Here is a 27,192-nt window from a genome sequence, read left to right on the forward strand (position 1 = left end):
AGTCCTCTTTGTAGGCACCAGGGGGACAGCTCCCTAAAAGTAGGTGCACTAGGAGCACCTATTGAAGCCTTCTTCACTCACCTGTGGAGCTGATGTGCTCTTTTCATGCCCCTTCACATCTGCCTTCACTCAATGTGTTTTGTTCAAGTTGTGTTTGAGGCACACTATGTCTTTATAGCTTGTTTTAGACTGTGGTTTGATTATCTACTGCTGCGCCCCAAAACTTGTTACGCTCAGTGTACAGACCTTTCACCTCCTCGGTTAAATTGATTCCTAACTATTTTATTGGTTTTTGAGGCTATTGTGAATGGGATTGTGTTCCTTATTTCTTTTTCAGACATTTCGTTGTTAGTGTGTAGAAATGTGATTAATTCTTAGGCAGAAATTTTTAATGGGGTAAATTAAATCATGTGTATTCTCTCTCTCTCTCTAGTCTATTTTCTCTTCACAAGGTAACACGGCAAATATCCCTTTGTTTTAGAAACAGGACAGTCATTTTTTTCGTTTTGTTTTACCCATTCTCCCCAGTCAGAAATAGATAGTTTGCAGGTTGCCAATAAAAAACAAGAAACTTTCCTTAATGGACCTTGCAAATGGCTGATGGTGGGGAGATTTTTCTCCTCAGCCTCTGCCTAGCAATGGCCTCTAATTTGTGTCTGTAAGAGTCTCAAAAACTGACTTTGGAGAGCTTCTCTTCCAGCCTGAATGTACCTCCTGAAATGAATTTTAAACAAGGATTCTTGATAGAGACTTCAGTGAAGCCATGAGTTATTTCCTCCTTTTGTTTGTCCCTTCGATCCTCTGCATAAATTATTGATGCCTAGTGTGTGTGCAGTACCTGCAATCTCCATTATTCATGAACTCCGTATTTGTGATTTCACTCGCTCGCCAAAATGTATTGTAACCCCCAAATCCAGGCTCAGGGCTCTTTCAGGGTCCTTCATGGTCATGTGTGGTACAGGGAAAATTGGAGTCCCTCACCTGGCGCATTTCCAGCGGAGGGGGAACGAGGCATCCCTCTGCCTCCTTGTTCCCTGGCTCATACTCTAAACAATCATCCTTTTCGTGGATGTCTTTAGTGCCATGTTTTTGCATTTTTCTTGGTGATTTCTTTCTTTAAAATAGCCCCAAGGGTACTGCTGAAGGGCTGCCCGGTGTTTCTAAGGCTGGGAAAAAGGCTGGGATGTGCATTAGGGAGAAAATATGTGTGTTAGATAAAGCTTTCTTCAGGCGTGAGTGACAGGGCTGTGGGGCCATGAGTTTAATGAATCAACACTATATATTGAATAGGTTGTCTTTAAAGAGAAACATGCATACCACAAGGTTATGGATTGGTTGGTTGATGAAAGAGTTGTGACCAGAATTTCTCAGGAATCCAGCCCCGAGTTTTCCCCCCGGGAGCAATGAATGGTTCAATCCTGGCGACTTCAGTGTTCACAGCAACTCGATAGAACATAAATACCAGAAATAACTGGAATTGACTGTATATCAAAGGGTAACAGTTTACCTTGGGAGATGAGAGGAACACACATAAAACAAATAAAGGAACAACCAAAAGAGTAAAAGTGGTGCAATAACCAAGGGTGGAATAATCAGGGCGGTGGGAGGAAGGCTTTGTGAAGGCCGACCATGAGTGTGGGACCGGTAGAGCAAAGAGGGTTTATGCAGGCACAGAAAGCTCTCTGTAGCAGTGATGCTTAGTCTTTTTTGGGGAGGACAGGTTGTAAGCCAATTTGTTTGAATTTGAGGGTTATTTTGAAGCTGGGGCATATGAAGAGTGTGGGGAGAAGTTATGCAGGGCCCTCACTGTAAGTCTGAGAAGGTCAGGGTTTGTTCTTTTGACTACTTGGTTTATAAAAAACACACATTTATTGAGATATAATTTGCGTAAAATAAAATACACCCCTTTTAAGTGTACGGTTTGATGAGCTTTGACAAATGTGCACACCTGAGTAAAAACCCCCACAATCAAGATATAATGCAGCTCTATGACCCCAAAGTATTTCCTCATATACCTTTGCAATCAGTACCCCCAACACTTAGGATACTAGGCCAAAAATATAGCATCAATTTACCTCTTATAGAATTTCATATAAATGAAGTCAAATAGTAAGTACTCTTATGAACTTGGCTTCTTTTGCTCAGCACAATGTTTTTGAGATTTATCCATTTTGTATGTGGTATATTGTTAATGGAATAAATCATATTGCATTTTATGAATATACCAAAATTTGCTTATCCATTCATCTGTTGTTAGACATTTAGGTTGCTTCTAGTTTTGAGCTATTATAAATAAAATTGCTATGGCCATTTGTGTAAACTCTTTTTGTGGAAATACGTTCTCATTTTTCTTGGATAAATACCTAAGAGCAGAACTGCTGGGTTATATATAAGTGTATGTTTAACCTTTTTAAGAAAGTGCCAAGTTATTTTCAAAGTGGTTAAAACATTTTATATAAACCCAGCCACCTATAAAAATTCCATTTGCTCCATATCCTCACACCTGATATGGTCAGTTTTTTGTTTTTTTTTAAATTTTGTCATTCTAATGGGTGTGCAGTGGTATCTCATTGTGGTTTTAACTTAAATTTTTGTTATGACTAATGACGATAAACATATATTCATGTATTTGGTATTTGTATATCTTATTTTGTGAGGTGCCTGTTCAAATATATTCTCATTTAAAAATTGGTTGTTTATCTTATTATCGGGTTGGAGACATTGTTTAAATATTCTGGATATTAGTCCTTTGTCACACATATGCATTGTGAATATTTTCTTGTGTCTTGCCTTTTCATTTTTGTAAGGTGTCTTTTGAAGAGAAATTTTTGTTTTTGATGAAGGCCAATTTACCAATTTTTTCTTCTGTGGTTCATGCTTTTTGTATACTCTCTAAGAAATCTTTGCGTATCCCAAGGTCACAAATATTTTCCCCTATGTTTCCTTCTAGAAATTTTATAGTTTTAGCTGTTACATTTAAGTCTATTATCCATATCAAGTTAGTTTTTTTTGTATGCTGTGAGGGAAGGAGTGAAGTTCATTGTTTTCTCTATGAATATCCAGATGTTTCAGCAGCATTTGTTGTAACAATTGTTTTTCCCCGTTGGATTCTCTTGACAATTCTCTCAAATGTGATAATTGACCCATATGTGTGAGAATTGATTTCTGGACGCTCAATTCAATTCCATTCATTTATATGTTTATACATGTACTCATACCACACTGTCTTGGTTGCTGTAGCTTTATAGTAAGTCTTGAAATCAGGTAGTGTAAGTTTTCTACCTTATTCTTTTTCGAAATTATTTTGGATATTCTAACTTCTTTGAACTTCGATATCAATTTTAGAATTAACTTGTTACATTTTACAAGAAAACCTGCTGGTATTTTCATTGCAATCCCCATTTAAATCTACATGTAGATCAATTTAGGGAGAATTAATCTTAATAATACTGAATTTTCCAGTCCACAAACATGGTATATCTCTCCAATTATTTAGGTCTACTTTAATTTATCTGAAAATGTTTTGTGTTTTGCAGTTTATAGCGTTTGCACATATTTTGTTTAAATTCTATCTAAATATTTCATGCTTTTTCATGTGCTGCTTAATGATCTTTTCAAACAACCAGTTTTTGTTTTTATGTTTTTATGGATTTTTCTCTATTTCATCTATTTTCTATGCCATTGGTTTCTGCTTTTTTTTCTTAATTTAGGTTTAATTTGCTCGTTCTTCTTGCCTCTTAAGGTGGAAGCTTGGATAATTTGTTTTAGACCTTTCTTCTCCTCTAACATAAGTGTTTAAAGCTATGGATTTTCCAACAAGCACTGCTTTAGTTGCATGCCACATATTTTGATATGTGTGTTTTCATTGTCATTCAGTTCAATATATTTAAAATTTTTTCTTATGATTTTTATTTGACCACTGGATTATTTGGAAGCATTCTGTTTAATTTCAACACATTTTGAGATTTGCCAGATCACTTTCTGTTGTTGATTTCTTCATTCTGTTGTAGTCAGAGAACATTGTAAGTTCTCTGAGTACATGATGCTGAATGGGATGGAGTATTCTGTAAATGTCAGTTAGTTCGAATTGGTTTATGTGTTGTTCAAGTTTTCTGTATTTTTATTGAATTTTTAGTCTACTTGTTTTATCAATTACTGAGAGAGGAATGCTGAAATCTCCAACTATAATTGTATTTATCTATTTCTCCTTTCACTTCTGTCTATACATTTTGCTTCCTGTATTGAAAACTCTGTTGCAAGGTGCATAACATTTACGATTGTTATGTCTTCCTGAGGAGGTGACCCTTTTATCATTATTAAATTTTGGTTCTTTAGTCTTTTATTGCTTGTTATGACATTAACATAGACACTCTAGCATTAACATAGACACTCTAGTTATCCTTTGATTAGGGTTTGCATCATATACCGTCTTAACATCTTTTTAGTTTTAACTTATCTTTGACTTCATATTTAGAATTGGTTTCTTCTAGAAATCACATGCTTGTGTTCTACTGTTTTATTCAGTCTCATTATCTCTGCCTTTTAATTGAACTGTTTAGACCATTTGCATTTAGTGTAATATAATAACGTAATCACAGGTGGGTTTACGTCTCTTTTTGTTTTCTCTTCAGATTTGTTTTAATCTGTTCTTTGTTCATAATTTGCTCTTTCTCTACCTTTTTTTGGATCGAGGATTTTGTATTATTCTATTTTCTCCCCACTAGCTATACCTCGTGTGTGTGTGTGTGTGTGTGTGTGTGTGTGTGTGTGTTTAATGTAGGGTTTACAATATGCATCTTTAAGTTAACATAGTCTACTTTTAAATAATATACCATTTCATGTATAATATGAGAACTTTAAAATAATATACTTCTGCATTTCCCTCTCATGTCTTTTGTGTTATTGCTGTCATAAATTTTACTTCCACGTATATTATAATACATCGTTGTTAGTTTTTAAAACATTAATTTATCTTTTAAAAAGTTAAAATATTAGAAAAGTGGTTTTTACAGATCTCTTTTCTTCTCTCTTAGTTATCAGAGAGAGGTTCATTCACCCCTCAAGGTATCTCCCCAGGGCTTTTTGATTGATTTAGGGACATTGGAAGGGAGGGCTCACAACAGAAATCAGGAACAGTGTTGGGGTTCTCTGGGACTGCTGAAGTCTTTATTCTCATATTACAGAACTTCATGTTGACATCTTCCCATGCAAATTTATTGATTAGGCACAGTGTTTCTTTTTCTAGATTGTTGAAATAGTCATTTGAATTTATAGTTGGGGCTCAAGTAGAGGGAATAGAAAGAGCATGAAAGATGTTACCTCCTTATATAATTTTGGGGCTAATGCTCAGCTATGTGAGGGAGGCATAATAAATAAAAATTAATTATTTCATCAGCAGTTGGGAAGCACTTGCCGCTAAAGGATTTTAGTCTACAGTAAGCACATGCCATGCCATGTGACCACAACTTAAGCATTAAGTGCAGTTTAGGTTATATTCATAAAAATATAGTATCTAAGTGTCTAACATGAAGAGTTTTCATTTTACTTTACATCAGCCAGTTTATGTCTAGAGTGTTTCATACCTTTTTAGGGGCCAGCTTTTAAGAGAGATATAGAAAATTGATCTCTAAAAGCATTAACTAACCAAATGGGAAAAATGAAAGGATTTGAAACCAAGTGATGTCTGAGATGGTTGAAGGAAGTCTATATGTTGCTCTTGAAGAAGAAAGGACCCAAAGGACTTGAAAACTTTCAAATATCTGGCAGGCTGTCTTGTGGATCAGGAATTAGACTAGATCTTGGTGGACCCAAGAGATGGAATTAGGAGCAACTGAAGAAAGCATCAGGGAAATCCAAGAAAGGGAGAACATCTCCACAATCAAAACTGTTTCGAGATGGATTAGCTTGTCCATTGGGGTAGTAAGGTTCCCGTCACTGGATAGATTTGATGAGCGTCTGGGGATATGTTATGGAAGCTTCCAATATCTGAAAGACAGAAGGATTATTTGATTCTATGATTTTTTTTCCCTCTATGATGAATCCTGTCACACCTGAGTGCCCTCTGAGTGGTGAGAGGTAGAGCTCGTAGGAACCAGAGGATCTTTGATGAGCTGATAAAAAGAGTGACTACCAGAGACTCCAATTCTGAGTTATATTTGAGCTACCCTTAGAAGCAGGGTGGAGGGAGGAAAAGAAAATATTCCAAGAGGGAAAACACCTTCTGTTGCTCTTGGCAAATGTTTCAAACTACACCACCAGCCTTATGCAGCCCTACAGAAGGGAGGGTGGCTACTGGTCCATTGGCCCCGATGTCTGTCTACTTCCCAAGGTGGGAGGCTGATCTTACACAACCTCTACTTTATATCTGGGAGGTGATTAGGCCCTGGGGTGGTGGGTGAAGTGAGTATAGGTCTGTTATCACTGACTGGAGACAGATTAACCCAACTCTGAAGCTGTATTTGCTATTTCCTGGCACCAGGATAGAGTCTCAGTTGTTTTTCTCCCCTTTGGCTTGTGGGGCTTTCTGGGTCTCCAGAACATATGAGTCTTATCACCAGTACATGTAAACATTCTAAAATTTGCTGCTGATGCCTTTCCTCACTTGACATTTATGCATCCATCATTCACTGCCTTTGCGGATTCTCTTTTCACATGTGCTTATATTTCCAATAAATTGTACAAATCCTGAGGTGAGGATGACACTTTTGTGTGTCTCCCATAGCACCTAGCCCAGTGCTCTTGCATAATAAAGGTGCTTATTCAAGTATTAAGGCTAAATGCCAATTTGTCAAAGTAGACCTTTTTGTAAAGGAGATGATGTTAGCTAGTTTTTATCTAGGGAAGTTGTGGACTCTTCATTATGAACATTAATCATCAAACACCAGATCTTTTCTGTTTAAAAACCCCTGTGGGTGTATTGACTGGCTTATGTAATTTGAAAATTCCTGCTGCTGGGGTAGGTGTTGGACATCTTGAGTTCTCTCCTGGCCCAGCTTTTGGGGATCGCCGTTGAGGTCTGTTTGACTGTTACAGTGAGTTTTAGGGATTCTGCTGATGATGACATGAGTCTACTCAAAGTCAACAATACACTACATGCTCTCCTATGATTTGGGCTGTTACTTCTCCCAGTAGACCACATAGAAAGATTTTCAGGAAGCCACACATGCCTGTTAAGTTCTTAACTGTCCAAAAGGAAGAGGAGTCTAGAGTAGGGCAGCTGGAGTCATTATCAAGTGCTGGCTCATGTGTGGGTTGCAGGAGGATGGTGACCCTGCGTACCACAGCTCTTTGGCCCTTTTATTTTTCTCTCTGGAAAAGGCTTCGGGGAAAGGGCAGACAGCTTGGTACCCCTTAAAGCTGAGTCTTCCCAAGCAAAAGCAAGCCATCTCAAGGTGAGGTTGTTTCTACTGCCTGGCTGAAAGGTCCTGTGTGGGGAAACCAAGGAAACCACCTTTGAAAGGCTGCATGTGGATCAAATAATAGAATCTGAAACCGTGCTGTATTTTAAAAATAACAAAACTTGGCAGGTATGGTAGCACATCGTGATTTAATTGCTTTAGGTATTAATTAAGAAAGAGAACAGGCTTTCAGGGAGGGATTTTCATGACTGTAGGAGTGTTTGAACATTATATGTGTGTATATATATACTGGGGTGCCAAAAAGATATATACACATGACTTGTATTCATCTTTTGTTATTGGTATATATTGAGTATTACAATTTTAATATAGTGTTTTTTTTTGCCTTAAAATGTGTATACATTTTTTTGCTCTCTCCCTCTCTTTCTCTCTCTCTCTCTATATATATATAAATATAAATAAATAAATATATACATATATGCTGTAAATCATTATGAAAACTAAGAAGACAAAGAAGAAACATGGCAGACTCGTTTTACTGCCCCAGCAAAGCCTGTTGTCTGCAGTGAAGTGCCCAGGGTACCTGTGGGCAGCATTCTCGGAGGCTCAGCCTTCCCTTTTCCTTTCTCGATTCAGCTTCTTCATCTTTGTTGCCCAATTATCTTCCCTTGTGTCACTCAAATTATTTTCCCTCCTTGATACTTCACAACTGTGAAACACCAAACCATTGTCTTGTCCCTTCCTTTTAAATCATTACCGACAGACTAACCTCGCTGGCTGGCTAAGCTGTTTGATTCTGATGTCAGCTTGTCCCTTGTAGTCACCTACTCGTTATGATTGCTCTTCTCTGGGAAACTTGCAGGTTTTTATGGCAACAGCTGAAAGAGCTGTGAAGAATTGTCTCGTTGCTCCCTGTTCAGTCTCTCTTCAGTGTGCCGAGCAGCCTTGCCTCATTTTTCTTCTGTTTTTTCGTTGTTTGTTTTTGATGAGAGGAAGTGAAAAAAAAAGTGTCTAATGCTGTCCCTAATTAGCTGTGACCTTGAGGAAGTCATTGCTCAGGGTTATGATTTCTCATCTTTAAAATGATGGGATGGATTGGATTCTCTCTAAAGGTTCCTTTGGCTCTACCGTCTGTGATTCTACTCTAGCTTAGCATTCTCCACCCAGGCTCCACACCACAGGACCCCCTATGAGTGTGCAACCGATAAAAAATGGTGGCATTTCAGGGGAGGGGGAGCTTGGCCCAAGGGAGTGAAATGGCACTTGCAAAGTCCTGAGAAGCTGAGCGCTGCTGCACTGAAGAAATAATATATGAACTCATTAAAATTTCCCAGTACAATACCCTGAGCATTTTAAGGAAAGAAGCTGTATAAACCTAATACACAGATGACTCCTCTCTCATTCTCACTCGTATGCTTTCTGTAGGCTAACATGACATCTCACTGGTGTTCAAGTTTGGGATGTAGATTTTTTCATACCCTTTTTGGGTGTGCTGTTCAAGGCCCATTTTTAATTGGGCTACAAGAAGAAGGAGGAAGCGAGGCCAAAGCTGGTCTGGGGGTGAGGGGTGTGGTGCTGTGGGTTGAGCAACAGCCTGGTGTTGAGCAGAGGCAGCAGATGGAACCCACTTCTCTCACTGATACCAGAGCTGTCTGAGGGGCACAGCCATGGAGAAACCAAAGGAAACTTCACAGAAGCCCAGTATGGCCACACTAAAAACATGGTAGTACATGGCGTGCGACACAGGACTGGGGAAACAAAGAATGCGAAGCACCTTTAACCTGGAAAGGAGGAGGCTTGGGAATGGCATTGGGACAGTTTCCCAATACTTAAAGGACTGGCACCTGAAAGAAGAATTAGGCTTTTTGTGTGTGTGCTTTCAGAGTACATTATCGATGGAAATCAGACAGATTTGGGTTCAGTTTCAAGAAAAGTATTCTGATAGCGTGTCAGAAATTGGAATAATAATGTTTTACATCTTTAGAGTGTCTTACAGTAACAAAAGTGCTTTTCCTACCTAATTTAACAGCACTGTGAGGTAGGTAGAGCTGCTATTATTGTTCTTCTTATTTATTACCATCATTATTACCACCAATACCATTGTTTTAAATCAGACATGAAAACGGAGAATGTATTAAATGATTTCGTTAAAGTCATGAAACTATGAAGTGGGCAAGTCTTACTCCGTTTCCCAAGTTTTTCATTAAATTTACAAACACGCACATACCCCCAAACTACAGAATGTGTGAGGACACAAGATACCTGCTGCCGCATCTTTCGTGACGGTCAGTCTGACCACCCCACGCTCCTCTTCAAACCCTTCCCGGAATTCCTCTCCTGGAACATTAATTTTGGCTTGCTCACGCCAGGGCCCCTTTACTCGTTCTCATGGGCCTAGAACGGCCTTTTTCTAACCTTGGCGTGGATCAGCGGGTGGGCCTGGGAACCTGGGGCATAAGTGACTACTTCAGGGTCTAACGTGTGGGGCCCCACAGAGCAGCTGTGTACATCCCAAGGTGCACAGCTGGTTTCTCACAATGTCCCTATTATAGGACTTTTGGAAATGGCAACCATCCTCAAGCAGCGGGGCCTCTTTTCTTGGGCTCCCAGGGAAATTCAGCAGCGATAGGCACTCTGCGCCCTGGGCAACCTTTGGCCTGAGGAAAGGGGAAATGACAGGACAGTGGAAAAGCACGATGACACTAAACTCACTTTAGTGAGGAGGTGAGCCTCCTTGTTAATGATCTCCAAGGAAGAATTCCGTATCTTGCTCCCGTTCCTCGCCGTTTCTGTATTGCTTCCTTGCCAAACCCAAATATGTCTTGCTGTTATTTAGTGAGTTGATAACACTTCCTGAGCTCTCCCTCTGTGGAGAGTGGATACGGAGATAAAGAACATCCACACTCCCTGACTTGAAGGTGTACTCAGTTTCAATTTCCCCAAAGAAGAAAGAGTTCTGTAAGTTGGCCTTATGATTGGAAATGTCAAAAACGCATGAAAAGAGCTATCAAAACTGGGACACAGAAACATGGTTCCATTTGCTATACAGGAATATATTTTGTAATGCTATTTTTTTTATGTCCAGATAGAAAATACAAACAGAAAAACTATGAGCGTGTAAGAGGTTGGACAGGAGTCGGGTTTGAGCAGCAAGCCAGGGACAGCCTTCCATCTGTTAGGTGTTTTCTTCCTTTCCAACTTCTTGTTCCCACTGCAAGTTGGAGTAGCCTAGGTCTCTCCTTCCTTGTTTCTTAGATCTTCTCCCAGTTATATTCTGAGAGCCTGTCAGTCCCAATTCCTCTCACCTGTCCTAGGGGCCGTAGGGCAAACAGGTCACCTTGCAGCCTGTCTAAACAGTCCAGAAGCCTGAGAGATGGTTTTGTAGAGAAGACCTGTTTGGACACCCAATCCAGATGGCCAACGGCTGCAGGCAAGTTGCTGTGCTGAGGGCTGCTGCTGTGAAGTGGGTGACCAGGATGGGTAGTGGGTAGTGTAGTCAGGCAAGATGGGCTGTCAGCAGGATTCTGAAGGTGGTGGGGGTTTTGCTTGGGGAGCGGGGGACTAGAGGTACAAAACATTGGAGAGAGAGGGTCCAGCCAGAGTTGAGTACGAGAGGCGAGGGGGCAGGGATGATTATAATAATTCAGATGTTTAGAAGCTGAGTCCCTCTTCCCTGACCCATGCTACCTCTTCTCTTTCCTTCTTCCTCCCATCTAGAAGACACCGATAGCTTTTCATTACACTGCTCTCAGAGGGCAGATGCATGGAGCTAGAACAAAGATGTCCATTGGATTTCTGATTGAATCTTCTCAGTTGCCTAACATAAACAAGGATCTTAAAAGCTAAGGATTTACTTTTTTTTTTAATTCTAAAAAACTCAGCTTTAAATATCAAGAGCCAGAGTCTAGAGAGCTGAGATTTTAGAAAGCAGGATGACATAATTTATTTCCCACTCAAAAGGAGATAAAAATGCGACCAGCTGGGGGAATGAGGAGAACCAAAGCAAAGTGCGTGTTGCTAGAACTTAGATGCTAGAACTTAGGAGTTTCTGTGAAGGGGCTCAGCATCCCTATCCCCTGGGCTGAATTGTGGGAGACGTGGGATTGGGCATTGAAACTGTAAGTGCGTTGAAAGGAGCTCCAAGAAAAGCAGACACTTGTGCTTCTCTCTTCCTGGATTGTGGTCCAAAGACCAAGTCACCCTGCCCGCAATGTGGCCCTGGGTTGTAGAGTAGTGACACCTGGGGAAATTCTAGGTTGGCAGGTCTGAAGACACCTCCTGGAATCCCACACAATTCTGTCCTCTCTAAGGTGGTGGCAGAGGGCGTGCAAAGAGTTTCCATGGCGTCCACAATGGGGGCTGAAGTGGCTGGGAACAGCGGGTAGGTCCTAAGGAGACCAGGCTTGGGTTCTACAAGGAAGATGCAGACGGCATGTGCCTGCTGGTGAGAAGCTATAGGAGGACATGAGTGGTGAGCACCAGAGAGGCTGAGGCGTGCCTCCGTGGAGTCGGCCAGCTCCAAGATTAGGTGTTTTCCCCCAGAAACCGGAACAACACCGCCCCTCTCCCAAAGAGGAATCTCAAACATCCTCAGCAAAAATAAAATTCCAAGTGGACCAGAGATTTACATATAAAAAAATTAAACCATACAGCTTTTCAAAAAATATGGGTGAATTGCTCTATAATTTTGGAATAGGGAAAACTTTCCCAGCTATGACTTAAAACCCAGAAGTAATAAAAAAAAAAGATAAACTTTACTACATAAAAAATAAAAAAAAAAACCCAAAAAACCCTTTGCATGGCAAAAAAAAAATTACCATAAGAAAAAAGACAAATGACAAAGTAGAAAAATCTACTTGCAACCTATTCATAAACAAAGAATCAATATCCTTAACATATAAAGCCTTTCCCGTATTTACTTCCCTTCCTCGGTTTGTGTAGGAAAAGCAAAATAAAGGCTTGATTCTTTCCTTTTATTACCAGTTTTCAAAAGAATGAGTTGATTTCTAAGGATGATCATTGAAGGTTTTTGTTGTTGTTAAAAAGCTATTATTATATGTTTGTGGATTTAAACTGAAATGCATTTCAATTGACCGTTAATTGTCCTTAAGGACAAAGTCTTTGGTGAGTAGGAGCCTAAAGTTGGCTTCTGAGTCCATTTGACTTGACTCTAGTCTTTGATAGTTTCCTTGTTTTCTGGGAATTTTGCTAGATACTGTCAAATTCTTACCCATATTGTTATATCATTTTGCCTTCTTACCAGTCTTTCAAAAGAATATGTTGTCAAACTTAAGAGTTTTACTGATCTGATTAGTGAGAGGTGGTATCTCAGTGTAATTTTCATTTGCTTTGCTCTTATTATGAGTGAGGGTGAATATCTTTTCATGTAGTTAGGGGCCATTTGTTTCTTATGAACTCTCAATTCATATCTTTATTACATGTTATATTTTTTAAAGTGTGATTGGCCTCTTCTCTATTTTTAGAAGGTCTCTGTCTATGAAGGACATTAAACATTTGTTTATGAGTAAATTGCAAATAGTTTTTCCTACTTTGTCATTTGCCGTTATTCTTTCCTTAGACTATTTTTTTTGCCATGTAAAAGTTTAAAAAATTTTTATGTAATAAAATTTATCAAGATTTTTATTGCATCTGGGCTTTAAGTCATAATTAGGAAGGTATTTTCCTACTACAAGATTATAGACAAATTCACTCTTGTTTTTTGTGTGGAATACTTCTATGGTGTATTTTTTATGTTTAAATCTCTGATCCATATGGGATTTATTCTGGAGTACCATATGAGCTATGGATCTGATCTGATCTTTTCCTATATGATTATAAAAGCATACCATTGTTTTCTCCACTGACTTGAGATGCTGTCATGACTGTACACCAAATTTTCATATCGTGTATGAAATGTTCGTATCTGGGTTATTTCCCAGATTTTATTTTCTGTTCATGTAACAATACCAAAATATCATAGAGGCTCATAGTAGAGCTGAATTCTGACAGGACCAGTCTCCTTCCCTCCACAGCATTGCTCTTCATTTTAAGATTTGTCCTAGTGATTCTTGCTTGTTTATTCTTCCAAATGAATAACTCTTCTAACTCAAGATTGAAAAAAAAAAATCTTTATTGAGATTGCATTAGACTTACAAAATATCTTATAAAAAATGGGTATCTTTAGGATACTGAGTCTTCCTATCTCAAAATATGTTATCTCGTTTCATTTGTTCACTCTATTTTTTATTCTTTCTGAATGTTTTATAGTGTTTCTCATATAGATTTGGGGCATTTCTTTTAGGTTTCAGCCTAGGTATTTTATTTTATTTTTGCTACAGTGAAATGGATCTTTTTCTTCCATTAAATTTCTAATTGCATTTCTTTGTACATGATAATTTTAGTAAACTTGCTAGTTTACTAAGTTTCCCCGTTGCTTCTTTTCAATTTTTGTGACTCTATCATATGCAAATAGAGAGTCTTACCTCTTTCATTCTAATTCTTATTCCTCTAAATGCTTTCTCTTGTCTAATTTCATTAGTTCCAAGATGAAGTTAAATAGAGGAAGAGGTAGTATTTGTTTTGTCTTGTTACTGAATTTTGCAGAAAAGCCTTTGTTTGGTATTTCCTCTTTTGTAAGATGTTGGATTTGGAATTTTTGTCTCTTGTATTCTTTTTTCTGTCTATTAGGCCAATCTTGAAATTAGTTAATATCTCTTCTTTGCCCTTCTTTTATTTCCACTGAATCTATTTTGAACTAACGTCCTTTCACTCCCAATTAATTCCTGTAAGGTAAGCTGTGAGTTTCTTTCACATTTCACATATTCTTTCCAGCCTCCTGTTTTTTAATGGTTGTGCTATACGGACATTGTCAGAACATATAGCTCTAATGTATTCCCTTGTAACTATAATTAATCTTAGATTTATTAATAAATATACACTTAATGTTGTAAAAACTTTAATTTTCTATTTGCTACTAGTGTATAGAAGTAGTATTAATTTTTGTATATTGACCTTGTATCCTGCAACCTTGCTAAAATTCATTTATTGGTCCTAGGAAGTGTTTTATAGTTTCCTGAAGACTTTATACATAAACAACCATGTCTATTTCATGGTAGATATTCCCTACCTTTTAATTTATTACAAGCGTATTTTCCTTTACCTCCCCGAACATAGTTATACTAGTTGTTTTAAAGACCTTGTCTGAGAATTCTAACATCTGGATCGTCCCAGGGTTATTATAGGTTGTCATTTCCCTTGAGAATGGGTCACATTTTTCTGAGTCTTCTTTTGTTTAATAATTTTGGATTGTATACTGGGCATTGTGAGTGTTGTATTGTAGAGACTCTGCATTCTGTTATATTTCTCCAAGAAGTGTTTTTTTCAGTAGACATTTAACTTGATTTAGACTCAGATTGCCAATTATCATGTGTCTGTTGGATGGTGGGTCAGATCTTACTTCAGTTCTTTAGGCCATAACTGTAATCTGCTTTCAGTTTTCTCTACATATGCATTGTTCAGGGGTGAGCCAGAGACTTGGGCTCTGTTTATATAGAGAGTTTGAAATTCTCCTTTTCTTGATCTCTCCTTCTTGAGGTCCCCCTTTACATTCTAGAAATCCTGGTTGTCATGGCTTTTTCACATGCTCCTGTGGTTGAAAGATGATGGACCTTCTATCAGAATTGAAGCCACCCCCCACCAGTGTTGCTGCAACCCTGGTCTCTTTCAGGGCAAAGCTACAATACACAGGAAGCTCATTCCATCCTGGTTACTTGCTCCAAGTTTTATTCTCCTCAAAATAGACCTACCTTTGTTCAGTCTTCAGAGTTTCCAGATAATTTTTTGTTGTACTTTCCCTCAGGGTTTATGCTGTTATTTGGTTTGGTAAGCATTTACTCCTCCATAGCACAAGCAGAACTTCTTTTAGTACTTGGAAAGGCCAAAGGTGTGAAGTTCATGAGGGAATTCAGCTTGGGGCAGGTCCAGCACAGATTATTTTTGGTCATAATAGTTTTTCAACAATGATTTCTGAACTCCATCTATGGCAAAGCCTGCCTTTTCTGGGCTGAAGCTGGTGATAGGTCTCACTGCATCTCTGAAGGGGTATTTTCTGCCCCTTGTGTTCTGACGCTCATTGCTCATCGTGGACTTTGCTAGCCATGGAGCTGGATAAAATTGGGGTAGTGTCAGGTGTCACACCTCCCACCCCTGAGCCTGCAGGCCAGCGCTCAGCAAGCATTACAACTTACAGGGTAGGTGTAGTGTCGATTGGAGCAACATCTCTTTAAATCTCCTGTTTATGAGGATGCCTCTCAGCCTGACAGTGAGATGACCGCCTCATTTCCATCAGGCGAACATCACGTCTACAGAAGCACAGGAAGTGGGGATCAAAGATGGCGCTCCATTTCTTGAGTCCTGAGAAATGCAACCACTGGATGCAGCACACGTTCTGCCTTTTGTATAATGTTCATACTGTCTAATGATCTCTTTCAAGTCCCATTACTTTCATAAAGCTTTTCCTAATCGTCACTAATCTTATTCTTTTAAAATCTCTCAAAGAATGGAGTGTCTGGGGCCTTATAGTCCCCTAATAATTTCTAATAATTTATTTCTTCTAATAATTTCATATGTACACATCCTGTCTTTTCTACCAGACAGTAATACTTTTGAGGGCTAGGTCCCATTTCTTAAAAATGTATCTACCTAACATAGAACATGTTGTCAAGGAAGAGTTGAGTTGAGCTTGAACCGAGGAACCAATTTTGACAGCTCAGGGCTCTGGGTTTGCAGCAGAAAGTAACTGCTGTAAGTTTCACAATAGGTGGTCTTAAAACCATGCTGAGAACAACCATGAAGGACAGGGCAATTTTACCAGTTCGGGGCTCTGAGTATGCAGGGCTGGATATTAGGAGTGGCACTTTAAAAGAAATAAGTAAATAATAGACCTGTGTATCTAGAGATTTCAACTTAAGTGGAAGGGCTTAAAAGCAAGATGAGAACTATCAAGAAAGTAAACATGGCGATTTCAACAGTCTAGAGATTTAACCAAGTTAAATCTTGGGATATGATCCTGACACTTTAATTGAAATTAAAATTTAACATCAGTAAAGTAAGGACAGAACACTGGATAAGAGCAGTGCTTATTCTTGTCTTGTACACTAAATGGCAACTTGCCTTTTTTTTTTACCCAAAATGTTCTGTGAGCCCCAGGAGTTGCCCGAGCAGGGGGCCTTCAGATCAGCAACTATAGTTACTTTATTCTTATGCTAGTCACAAGTGGGTTTTGGACAGTTTGCGTCCATCAATTTGCTTCTTGACCCAACAGGATATGCTCTTTAATTTGTTTTGGCAGGAGTGCCACTGGCTTTGTTTAATCCCTGTGCTTTTTCTCCTGACCTACCTTGGGAAGAAAACTCACTGATTTCTCCCTCCTCGGAAATCCCAGCACCTATTGTCCACGCTGTGCACACAGTCAAATCATCGCATTTTTGATGCTCAGCTAGTTCAACTCACTCACATTACACATGAGAATTACCCAGAGTGCCAGCGTGAGTTTCCCAGTGTCACACAGTAATTCGATGGCAAAACTGTGATAAGAATCTGAGCCTTCACTGACAGTGCAATATGCTTCTACCCACATGGCACTGCCCACACTTATTATTAAAAACATACAGTAATAATAACAACAATAATAATGTGATACTTCGGTATAATGCTTTATTTCTAGCTTTTTAAAAGCCTGCATAATAGTCCCTTGTATGAATACACCACATTTCCTTTATTCATTTGTAACTTGAAGGATTTTAAGCAAGGATGTGATTTAGTCTGTGATTTAGAACAGTCACTCTGGGGGTGCAGTGTCGTTTTAGAAAGGAATAGAGGGGACCAAGTGGAAGCAGGGAGACCAGCGAGAGGCTGGTGCAGGTGTTCAGGTAAGATGAGTGTGGCCTGGCCTGAGGCATGGCAGGGAATTTGGATTCCAGAGACGTCCGAGAGGTGGCATTGGCTGGATTTTGGTAAAGTTGACACCATATTTGTCTTAACTATAGAAATCCAGCGGTGGCTCTGTTCTTTATGCTTTATTTATTAAATTAACTTTTAAAAACTTTGATCAAGATCATACTGATTTGGTTAGAGGGCTAACCCCTAAGATGGGTGACACTACACCAGTATCTGGTCCCTAGAATCCAGCTCTATTTTTGGATGGGAATACTTCCTAGGACTTTCCATGGCCTGGAGAGAATGTACCAACACTGTCTTCCTTTGTTATGATTCTGGGCTCACCGAGCAGCCTCCGGTGACTAATTTGGTCTTGCAGATATGCTGATAATAAGAACGAGGTATGCTGGCTACAGAATTTGAGCACATTCCTCCAGATCTCAGAAAGAACAGCCCCTGTGTAAATTAATAAACTGGCATTCCAGTTGTTCAGTCCCTGGAAACTTTGGTTTATTGTGACTTTTCCCCCCTGAGACTGGCTAATTTCGAGGGAGCTAACGAAACAAAGTTTCTGAGACTGCACAGCTGAGGCCAGATTCTAAATGGAGATGCCTCTGCTGAGCTGTGCCAGCCTCTTGGGGCCATTCTGAGACAGAAGCCAGCCTCCCTCTTGGCTATTTATGAAGATTTCTTGAACTGCAACAACTCCAAATAATCACAGCTTTCCAAAGAGTTACTTAATTGATGACTTCTGTCTTTTTATGCCAAGCTAAAATTCTTTCACAGGCTGGATTTGGTACTAACAAGGCCCAAGGACAAAGTCAGACACACACCAGACTGAGGGAGACCCTCAGGCCGTCCCAGAGAGCTATGAGACAGAGGGGATGCCTGGCTTTTAATTCAGTTTAGAGTGGACAAAAAATAATAATAATAAAAGAAAATCCTGGAGTCAATGAGATTCTTATGTTTACCAAGTCTCCAGAAATTTCATGCTTACCTACATTTAGGCTAAACAATAAATGGGCCTGTACCTGTACTGTCAACTATTGCTACAATAATGCTCCCTTATAAACCACCCCAAAACTCAGAGGCTTAAAACAATAATCATTTCTTCTGAAGGAGGAGTAGGTCAGCTGGGGTGGCTTTGCTTCAGGTTGCAGTGGCTGGGCTAGCTCTGCATCTCGTGTCCCTCCCGTTCCAGCGGGCCTAGGACCAATGGGCCAAGCAGGGCGTGTTCTCTTCACAGTGGTGGCAGAGGGGCAGCCCTAAGATGCAAGCCCATTTCACGCTACTGCTTGTGTCATGGCTGCTGGCATTCCATTGGCCAAAGCAAGTCACATGGCTGAGCCAACGTCAAAAGCTGGGAAGAGTGCCCTGCCTTCTGTGGGAGGGGCCACCAAGCTGCACAGCAAAGGGTGTGGATACCGGAGGGGTGTAGGACATTGAGGCCATCTGCCCCAGCCCCAGTTTGGAATTCTCGGAAACATGATGTTGCTTATGTCCCTGGGAAGGATTTTTCTGAAGATGAGAACCCTTTAAAAGAGAATGTGGTAACAGTTTAGTGGCCCCTCCAAAAGTTCAACATAGACCCTGTCTCCAAATATAGTCGCATTCTGAGATCCTGGGGGGTTAGGATTCAATATGTGAATTTCGAGAGTGGAGACAATTCAGCCCATTGCACAGGGAGATGGAGAATGTGAGTCTCATTGAAGCCTCGAATGGTTACATGGACTCTTGTTCTTCTCTTCTCTATGGGGGATAGTCCCAGCTCTGCTGTTTGCCTCCGTCATGGTCTTTTCTCCAAGAGTGTATCCAATTTCATGTCCTGTTTTGTAAGTAGTTGGATCAACATTGAAATCACACTCTATTCGTTTACATCTGATCTTTGTCTTTCCTCCTACTGATTCGTAGATATTGCCCATTTGCTTGGAGGAGGAAATTTAAAGTAGAGATGGAGGAAATAAAAGAATATAAAAGCGTATGGCTATTTGGAAAATAATTCTGATTTCTGTCTTCACTTACCATTCAGGTGTCCCCTAGCCCTTGACCTGGGTCCCTGTACCTTGAACTACCAGGCCAAAGGGTTTCTCCTATACGTAGAAAACCAGTTGGGAGCCCTAGAAACAAAGAATTGCAAGATGCTGAGGCTGAAGGAAGCCAAGAGCCTTGCTTGAGGCCATCAGGCTGGCTAACGACTGAACTGAGACAGGAAGCTAGGCTTCCGTTAACCACCCAATGCAGTGAGTTTCCCTGTTCCCATCAGTGACCTGAGCCCCGCCATGTTGCTCCACTGATCACATAAAACTATTTCCTTTCTTTACTCCTTTAGGTCATCAAAGTCTGAGGAAGAGTCTGGCCATTCCTGGCCAATAGACTCCCCGCTCTGTTTGTCTTGTTCGACTCATTGAAGGAAATGAGACATTAGTACGTGATATGCATTGATGTATTTTATTTGACAAGCCAATTTGGGCCGTTTCCCCTATATATACATGGGACCATGTCTAAGGCCACATTCCCAAGAAATTTCTTTGCACCAAATAATATAATCCTCCTGGAAAGGGCCGTGGAAAGGGGAGGTATCACTGTTGTTGGACCCCTCTTGCAATTTCTGTGGTCTATGGTGGGCTGGGTCCTTCAATTTCATTTTCTTAGAAATTTCTGTGAATTAGTAATATGGTTTTTCTCACCCATTGTGGGGTGGTTGTCTTTCTTGCATAGGGGAGATGGGGTGCATCTGCGTCTATACAATCTTGGCTGCCCAACACCCTAGTTAGTTTCATACTCTGCCAGAGTAACCTGTATTTTGAACTCAGTTTTCAATCCCCTCCTTTCAAGGGGAAGTCAGAGCAGGTTGGACTCTATTACAATGTACTTGACTTGAAACAGTAATTGAACACTGGTGGTGATGAAATTCAGACAGAGCAAACCAGTAAGTGAGTGAGCATGTAGGAGTGAGCCAGCTGCATCTGTTGAATGGTGAACCCCAAGAGTTCAATTACCCCAGTTTGCTCTACAGAAGGTAACCATGGAAACCTCATAATCCAAAGCATCACCAGTCTCCAAGCAAAACACACCCCACACACCACACACACACACACACACACACGCACACGCACACACGCACGCATGTCTCAGGCGGGCAGCGTGCCTGTGTGTATATGTGCATGTGCTCGTGTCTCGCGTGTTGTGTATGTGGGGAGTGACGCCTTGACTGTGTGTATATATCAAATGAAATTAGCATGGGCGTTCGCTGCCACATGCTTTCCGGTTCTGTTCTCAGGGGTGGTGAAAGAGCGTAGGTTTGTCCAAATGTTTGGGTGCTGCACTTGGAGCTGCTTAGAGCACGTGGGAGAGGACAAGCCTTTTCACTTAGGAGGGTATTGTGGCATGGTTGGGGCATCTGGGAGGGTGTGTAGCTTATTTTTCCCCATATCAGGTTTCTATCACACAAAAGGACTTGGATTTTTCTCCAGCTGGGAGGTATTATTCCCCTGGGATGGAAAGCTTGGCCTGGACCCATCTTGAGTTTCTCCAACAGTGTAATGTAGATTCAGGTTTAGGGGTGTCATTTTCTTGGTCTCTTCTAACTTTCTGCTTCAAACCTTCCCCTTTCTCTGAAGCGTGGTCAGCCTGCCTGTGGTGTGAGGGATATGAGAACATGGCACTTGGGGAGAGGGCGGTGAGGACAACTCATGAAAGTGCTGATGAAATGTGTCATTCAGTGCGTGCGTGATACCAAGAAGATTGTGTCATGTGGCAGATCTTTGAGGGAAGGCAGCTCCATCTGGATTAAGGATTATTGGGGGGAAAAGCTATATGAAGGCTGGGGCTTCAGATCAACATACCTGGATTTCTGAGTCATGAATGGGGACTGTACCAGGCAAAGCCTGGACCTGTGCTTGAGGGACCCCTGCTTCATGGAAGCTCTGTGGACACACGTATGAGGGCTTGTGTGCTTTTCAGTTCTGTCCCTTCCCATTTATGGAAGGTCTGAATGAAAGAGAATTCATGAGGGAGCCCTGGGAAGAAACCCTTGTTTTCTGAATTCCTGCCTTTCATTCACATTTACAGCTAAGTTTTCTAGAATGGATAGGTCCTGCTTGTCCATCAAAAGATGACAGTCAAAAGACTATTTTCTTTTTTTAAAGCAGCCGTTTCCTGGATGACAGAAATCCACATTGATGGCTCCCAACAGGGACCGGAAACACTGCCCATTGCCGCCTGGCTGCCCAGTTGATGGTCTATGTGCCCGGGCACCCCCCTTTGTGGCATGACCCTGCCTTGTCATGGCACTGCTCCCGGAGGAAAGGAGTTCCTTGATACCAGCCACTTGCCTGAGGCTCTGACACCTTGGAGGGAACTCCCATGGCTGCACGGCTGGAGTTACCTTTTGAGTTTGCTCACATGGTGCCAGAGCAACCCCAGAGATGGGGTGAAGGGGCCCACTGCTGGTGTTAGCCACTTACCCCTTTCCTGCTGGAGCCCCTCCTCAGCCCTCCAGGAGCTACTTCCCTTCTGGAGTGTCCCCACTCCTTTCAGTGTCGGAGAGGGCCCCTTGACCGTGGCTCACCACCTCTTCAAAACAGCTTGGGGAGGAGCTCTCCTTGCCTCTCTCCAGGCAGTCCAGGGCGGCTGAGACTGAATGGGCTCCTGGCGGGCTTCCACCTCCTGGGCCCCTTCTGGGGAGTGTCCTGAGGTCTTTAACAAGCAGTGATTCAGAAACCTGTGGTTTGAGGTGATTTACCCTTTCATCCAACCGCTACTTGTTAAGTGCCTTCCAAATGGCAGTCCTGGGGACACAGCCGAGAGGAGGCACTTTTTTGCCATTAGTGAGCTCACAAGCTAGTTGGGGTGCCAATAATACAATGATATAAGGTAGAGTAGAGGCCCATGCATGGCACTGTGGGAGCTGGTAAGGGGGCCAGGCAGGCCTCTTAGAGGAGCGCACGTCTGATCTGTAACCTGAAGGAGGAGGAGGGTTATCTCGGTAAAGCGAGGTGGTGATGGGACACTTTCCAGCAAGAAGGAATGGTGAAACCTGATGGCAAATGGTATTCATTTGAGAGAGAGAAAAATATGAGAGAGACAGAGAGACAGCGAGAGAGAGATGGAGAAACATAGGAAACAAAGAGGCAGAGAGATGAAGAGACAGAGACAGCTGGACAGAGATGAAAGGCTGAAAGGTGGAACGATGACAGAAACAGAGAACCACAGAATCATGGATTGCTAGAGCTGGAAGGAACCACCGCGAACATCCGCAAGCCCCCCATTTTACAGATACGGAAACTGAGGCAAAGAAAGGTACTTGCCGCTCACAAAAGCAGAGTCAGAAACCTAGATCTCCCGGCTTCCAGTAGGTTTGAGAGAAGAAGAGATAGAGACAGATAAGATGGGGAGAGAAGGAAGTAAGAGATGGAGCAAGAGAGCAAGGGAAAGGCAGGGTGGCTGACATTCACCGGTGTCACCCTGTCAGGATCGTCGCACCATGTGGAGTAAAAGGCAAAGTTGAGATGAAATCTGAGCTGGGTCTCTTTTCCTTCCTCCTTTCCTCCCTCTTTCCCCTTCCAACCACATGCTGCCTACAACTAGATGTCAGGGAACTGGTTGCCATGGCTACTAAATGGCATTCAAGCAGGCTGAATTATTAAACCAGGGTCTTTTCTTTGAAGCCGGGGCTCCAGAACGGAGTCCTGTTAGGGGGTGCGGTAAGTTGCTTCCTTGCTGATCTGGCTCAAGAGAGAAGAGTGCGTGTTGAGCACTGAGCCCTCTGCCCCTGCTGGGCACAGAGGAGGCACCTCTGCTGGGTGAAGAGGTGGAGAGAGGCAGGCAGTGTGTACGGAACGGAATCCTTACCCAGCCGACTTCCCCACCTCCTCTGCCTAGAGGAAAAGGCGCTGGACCACAGCCATAGCGCACCCAAAAGGGATAAGAATCAAAACCAATATTTGTACATCTGAAAGGATACCATATTGTTCTAATTAGTTGTTACTTGTAGCCAGAGAGGCAAGAAATAAAAGGGCAGGTGTGTCCGAGGTGTCGTCCTACTTGGGCACCTGGGCTTGTGATGCCTTCCTAGCTAGGTTAAGGGACTCCGTTGTAGAACCATCTGGAGGGTGGGTATGGCCCTCTCCCAGTAGTATGAATGGGCTGTCAAGGAGAATCTTGTTTGTGGGCACAATTGTTGTTTGTTTTGCTGATGGAGGGGGGTTGAGTATGGATGCTCTTCTCTGAAGGAGATTCCAAGCCAGGAAAACCATCAGCCTTCTGGTATCCTAGCTCTTTCAACTTTTTCATCATAAAAATAGACACAAACATTGTATTGTGAATGCTCCTGCTCACAGGCTGATGGTAGACGGGCTTCAGGGGCTGGTAACTGTGCTGTGTCTGTGTGTCCTTATGGGTGGGGTGGGGGCATGAAGAACCCATTTTGGAACGAATGGAGTCATTCTCCTTTCCTCTAATAGATTTAGTAGATTCGGAGGTTGGTTTAGTAAAGCGGGAAAATCTCTCCCACTTCCTCCCTACCTTGTGTTTCTTCTCCCTTGAGAGGAAGGCTTCTGATTCCCCAGGATTCCCTGGGATTTACCTCCCTTTGGGCAGGGCCCAAGATCTCCACAAGAGAGGCTTCCATTGCATTCGGATGCTTGCACGAGAAAAAAATTCTTAATATAGGAGACCAGATCTGTGAGACTTTCCAAAAATCTGTCAGCCTCTGAACAACTGATATGTAGCCCTGAATTTTTTTCCCCCTCATGCTCAGTTGGAACAGTTTTTAATGTCACGGCTAAAGGCCTGGCTTTCCAAAAGTCTAATTCATTGAGAGAACAGACTCACTTCATTTCAGGGTTGGTGATAATTTTCAGGACTGACCTAATCCTGGGGTTGAAGTTCTGGGCCTTACAGAGTGACCCTCCCAACCAGACCTTCTGGAGGTGAATGAGAACCAGCCAAGGAGTCCCCACAGTGGACTCAGAAGAAGGGGAGAGGAGCCCTTGAACTTGCGGTTACCTAGTTCCCTTCAGTGCCTGTTTTCTAGATGTGCCAAGCTGGCGGCGAGCGGGAATACAGGATACAAAGTTGACTAAATAGAATCCCATAGGGAGCTCACAGCTAAGTAGGAAAGGCCCACTGTCCTCATTCAACTCTGGCAACCCCCAAAGCAAGCGCCAGAGGTCTTGGCCCCTCTGTGCCAAGCCCCTGGGGAACAAGAGTTGCCAGGAGAGAAGTCTCCCTTTCTCTTTCTGCTTCTTCCCTGCTTCTTTCTCTATTTCTCTTCTTGCCCCTTTCAATCCTACTGCCTCCTCCCCTCTCTCTCTGGGGCCCTTCTGTGCTCTGATTCTGAGCTATTAGTGGAAGGTGGGCAGCTGTGTATAGCCACCTGGCAAAGCCCCTCTGGGGACCTACTTGGACTGAAAAGAAGGGCTGGTGGGGCCCCAGGTGTTCACCAGCAAGGGCTCTGGGAGGCATTCCTGCTGTTCTTGAGGGAAAGATGTGCAAAGAATCAGAGACACGGTGGGCGAGAGAGCACTCTAAGGGATTCAGATCTAGAAAGCCTCGGAGATGCTAATTGGACAGTTTTCAGGGCTGCTTTTTTGTGCTCTTGAACTGCTCTGGGGGGAACAGGGTCTCCCTTAGAGCCCTTGGATGGGCCCTGGTGACCCTCAGACAGCCTCTAGTTCCCTCCAGAGGCAGCAGAGATACTCTGCCCTGTGGCTGGGCCCCCTGTGCTTGTGCCGCGTCTGGCTCAGGGACTGGTCCCTCTTCACTTCCCCCTCTCCATGAACTTGATTCTTAAAGCCACCGACTCTTCGCCGTTTTTTCTTTAGATGTAGTCATGCTCTCCCCATCCAGGTTCCTCCTGCCCAGCGACGCAAGCGCCAGGACCCTGGAGCCGGGGTGAGGTCCACGAACAGGACCTTGGCACCCACTCCTGCTCGTAAGGTGGGATGATGTTTCCGAGTGGAAATGGCCTGTGGAAGTTTGAGGCCACTGTACTTTTTGCACAGAAACCCTGCCTTAAGTTTCTCACCCCAGGCTGTTTACTACACAGAGCCCTGCCCGCAGGCGATACCGCCAACTGACCCCTCCCCGCCCCCCCTCCCCATCAGCCGGGTGCGCCCCGCCCTAGCCCGGGTGTGCACGCTCACGCCTGCCGGGCGCCCACTTGCGCGCGCTTCCCCGGCCTGGACAGCTCTTCCTCCCTCGGCTCCGATACAGCTCCAGACTCCCCATCTCCTTTGTTATACCCCCACCCCACCCCGTCTGCCCCTCTGGGGGGCACGTGTGTGAGTTCTCTTGCAGACTGTCAGAAATTTCCTTCCACTCTGTGGGCAGGAGACAGATTTTTCAAAAACTGCTTCCCTTTATTTTCCGTTTCACTCCCTTACCTCCTCCTGCCTTCCTCCCCCCTTTTTTCTTTTGACTGCTCCCTCTTTCCCCTTCAATTGCACTGTCTCGCCTCTCCCCTCGCTCGGTTTCCCTCCCCCTACATGTTTGCTCTTTTAAAATCATTCAAGGATGTCTCTGGAATACTAGCACACTCTCCCCATTCAGCCGAGCGCGGGACTCTGCATTAATTCAAGGTAAGACCGGGCTTTGGTGTTTGCAGCCCAGGAAATGGTTGCTTGCGCCTTGGTGCCCGCTGCCTGTGGGGCGGTGCTGCCTTTCCCGGGGCCTCTGCCCAGGCTCGGTCCCTGGTACTGCTACCTGTTGGGGACGGGCGGACTGTGGAGAGTCCTAGTTTGCCTGAATCTTCTTGGAATCGTCCTCTAAGCTGCTTCTTCCTCCCCACGCGCTGCCCTTTCCTTTGCAACTTCCGTGGCAGTTTCCCTGGCGTGGGAAAGCCCTGTGCCTTTGGGTGTTTTGGGGTGTACGCGGTGTGCCCCTTGGTGGAGGGCAGCGCTGGCATCTCGTTCGTGGTCGGGCTTTTGCTCAGCCGGCAGCGAGGGGGGGGGGATCGCGCTGCCTGGGAGCATAGATGGATTTGGAGCAGGTGCCATCACTGGACTCTGCCAGCCTGGGGCCTCCTGCCACCCAGCAGCCAGTCCTGGAACCTGGAAGTTTTGTGGGGGGACCCCTGGAGGGAGGGCTCGCTGAGCAGGGACTGAGCCTCCAGCGAAGTTTCTGTGAAGGAAGCTGTGTGCGCTTCTGGAGGTGTCGGGGGACTGGCAGGCTGGATGTCTGTGGGTAGAGCGGGCTGCCGGCGGCCGGTGGACCGTGTCCTGGGAGAGGGCTGGGAATTGCGGCTCACAGGAGGGAGGGGTTGTGGAGAAGAAGCCAGGCTGCTTAGAGTGATTTGCTTTTAGACACGGTTTGGGTCTCCCTGCGCCAGAGCGGTTAATTGCACGTCCTTTCCCAGGCATAAACCTCCCCGCCCTCTGCGCCTGTTTGCTTTGTGCCCTTTCCCCAGAGAGGATGATGGGAGACTCTACCCACATCTCCCTGAGATCAAAGCTTCCACCTTGCTCTGGGGACCCAGGTGGCAGTTTGGCTACTTGTTCAAGAGGGGAAGGCTCCCTTAGGCTGGACCTGCGACTCTGTGGCCACTCAGAGCAGGGGGTTCAGCCCGACCCACATCTGGGGCGTTGAAATGATTCACCTGCTGTTGCCTTTGGAGGCCATTGTGTTGGGACATTGGTTCTTACCTGCGCTGGGGGAGCAGAGCCACACCATGTCACAGACACATCACCATTCGAGGAAGGGCTGGAGGAACCAGGACGGCTTAGTGCAGAGAAGAGTTTGCATGGAAGGAAAGGGTGCTTCTGATGCTTAAATGAGAGCGTTGCTTCATCTTCACTGACAGCAGAGCCAGGGAACAGGGACTTTCTTTACTGGGGCTTAAGCCGGGGTGGACTCCAGGGGGAACTTCTGGTTGACAGTTCCAAGAGGAATCACTGGT

General features: G+C 43.3%; 1 protein-coding gene across 7 annotated transcripts in view; it reads left to right on the top strand.

The window, feature by feature from the left end:
* CACNA1E (calcium voltage-gated channel subunit alpha1 E) overlaps nt 1-27,192 on the top strand; it is a 453,931-nt gene that overhangs the window by 14,759 nt on the left and 411,980 nt on the right. For 2 of the 7 annotated variants that reach the window (XM_074322337.1, XM_074322339.1), the window contains exon 1: nt 25,460-25,876. The exons of the other annotated variants lie outside the window; for them this stretch is intronic. The gene's annotated coding sequence lies outside the window, so the exon portion shown is untranslated. Of the gene's footprint in view, nt 1-25,459; nt 25,877-27,192 lie in introns of those variants that run through there. 7 annotated transcript variants of the gene reach the window in all.

This window comes from Rhinolophus sinicus, linkage group LG17 (assembly GCF_036562045.2).
Source record: "Rhinolophus sinicus isolate RSC01 linkage group LG17, ASM3656204v1, whole genome shotgun sequence".
Taxonomy (NCBI): Eukaryota; Metazoa; Chordata; class Mammalia; order Chiroptera; family Rhinolophidae; genus Rhinolophus; species Rhinolophus sinicus.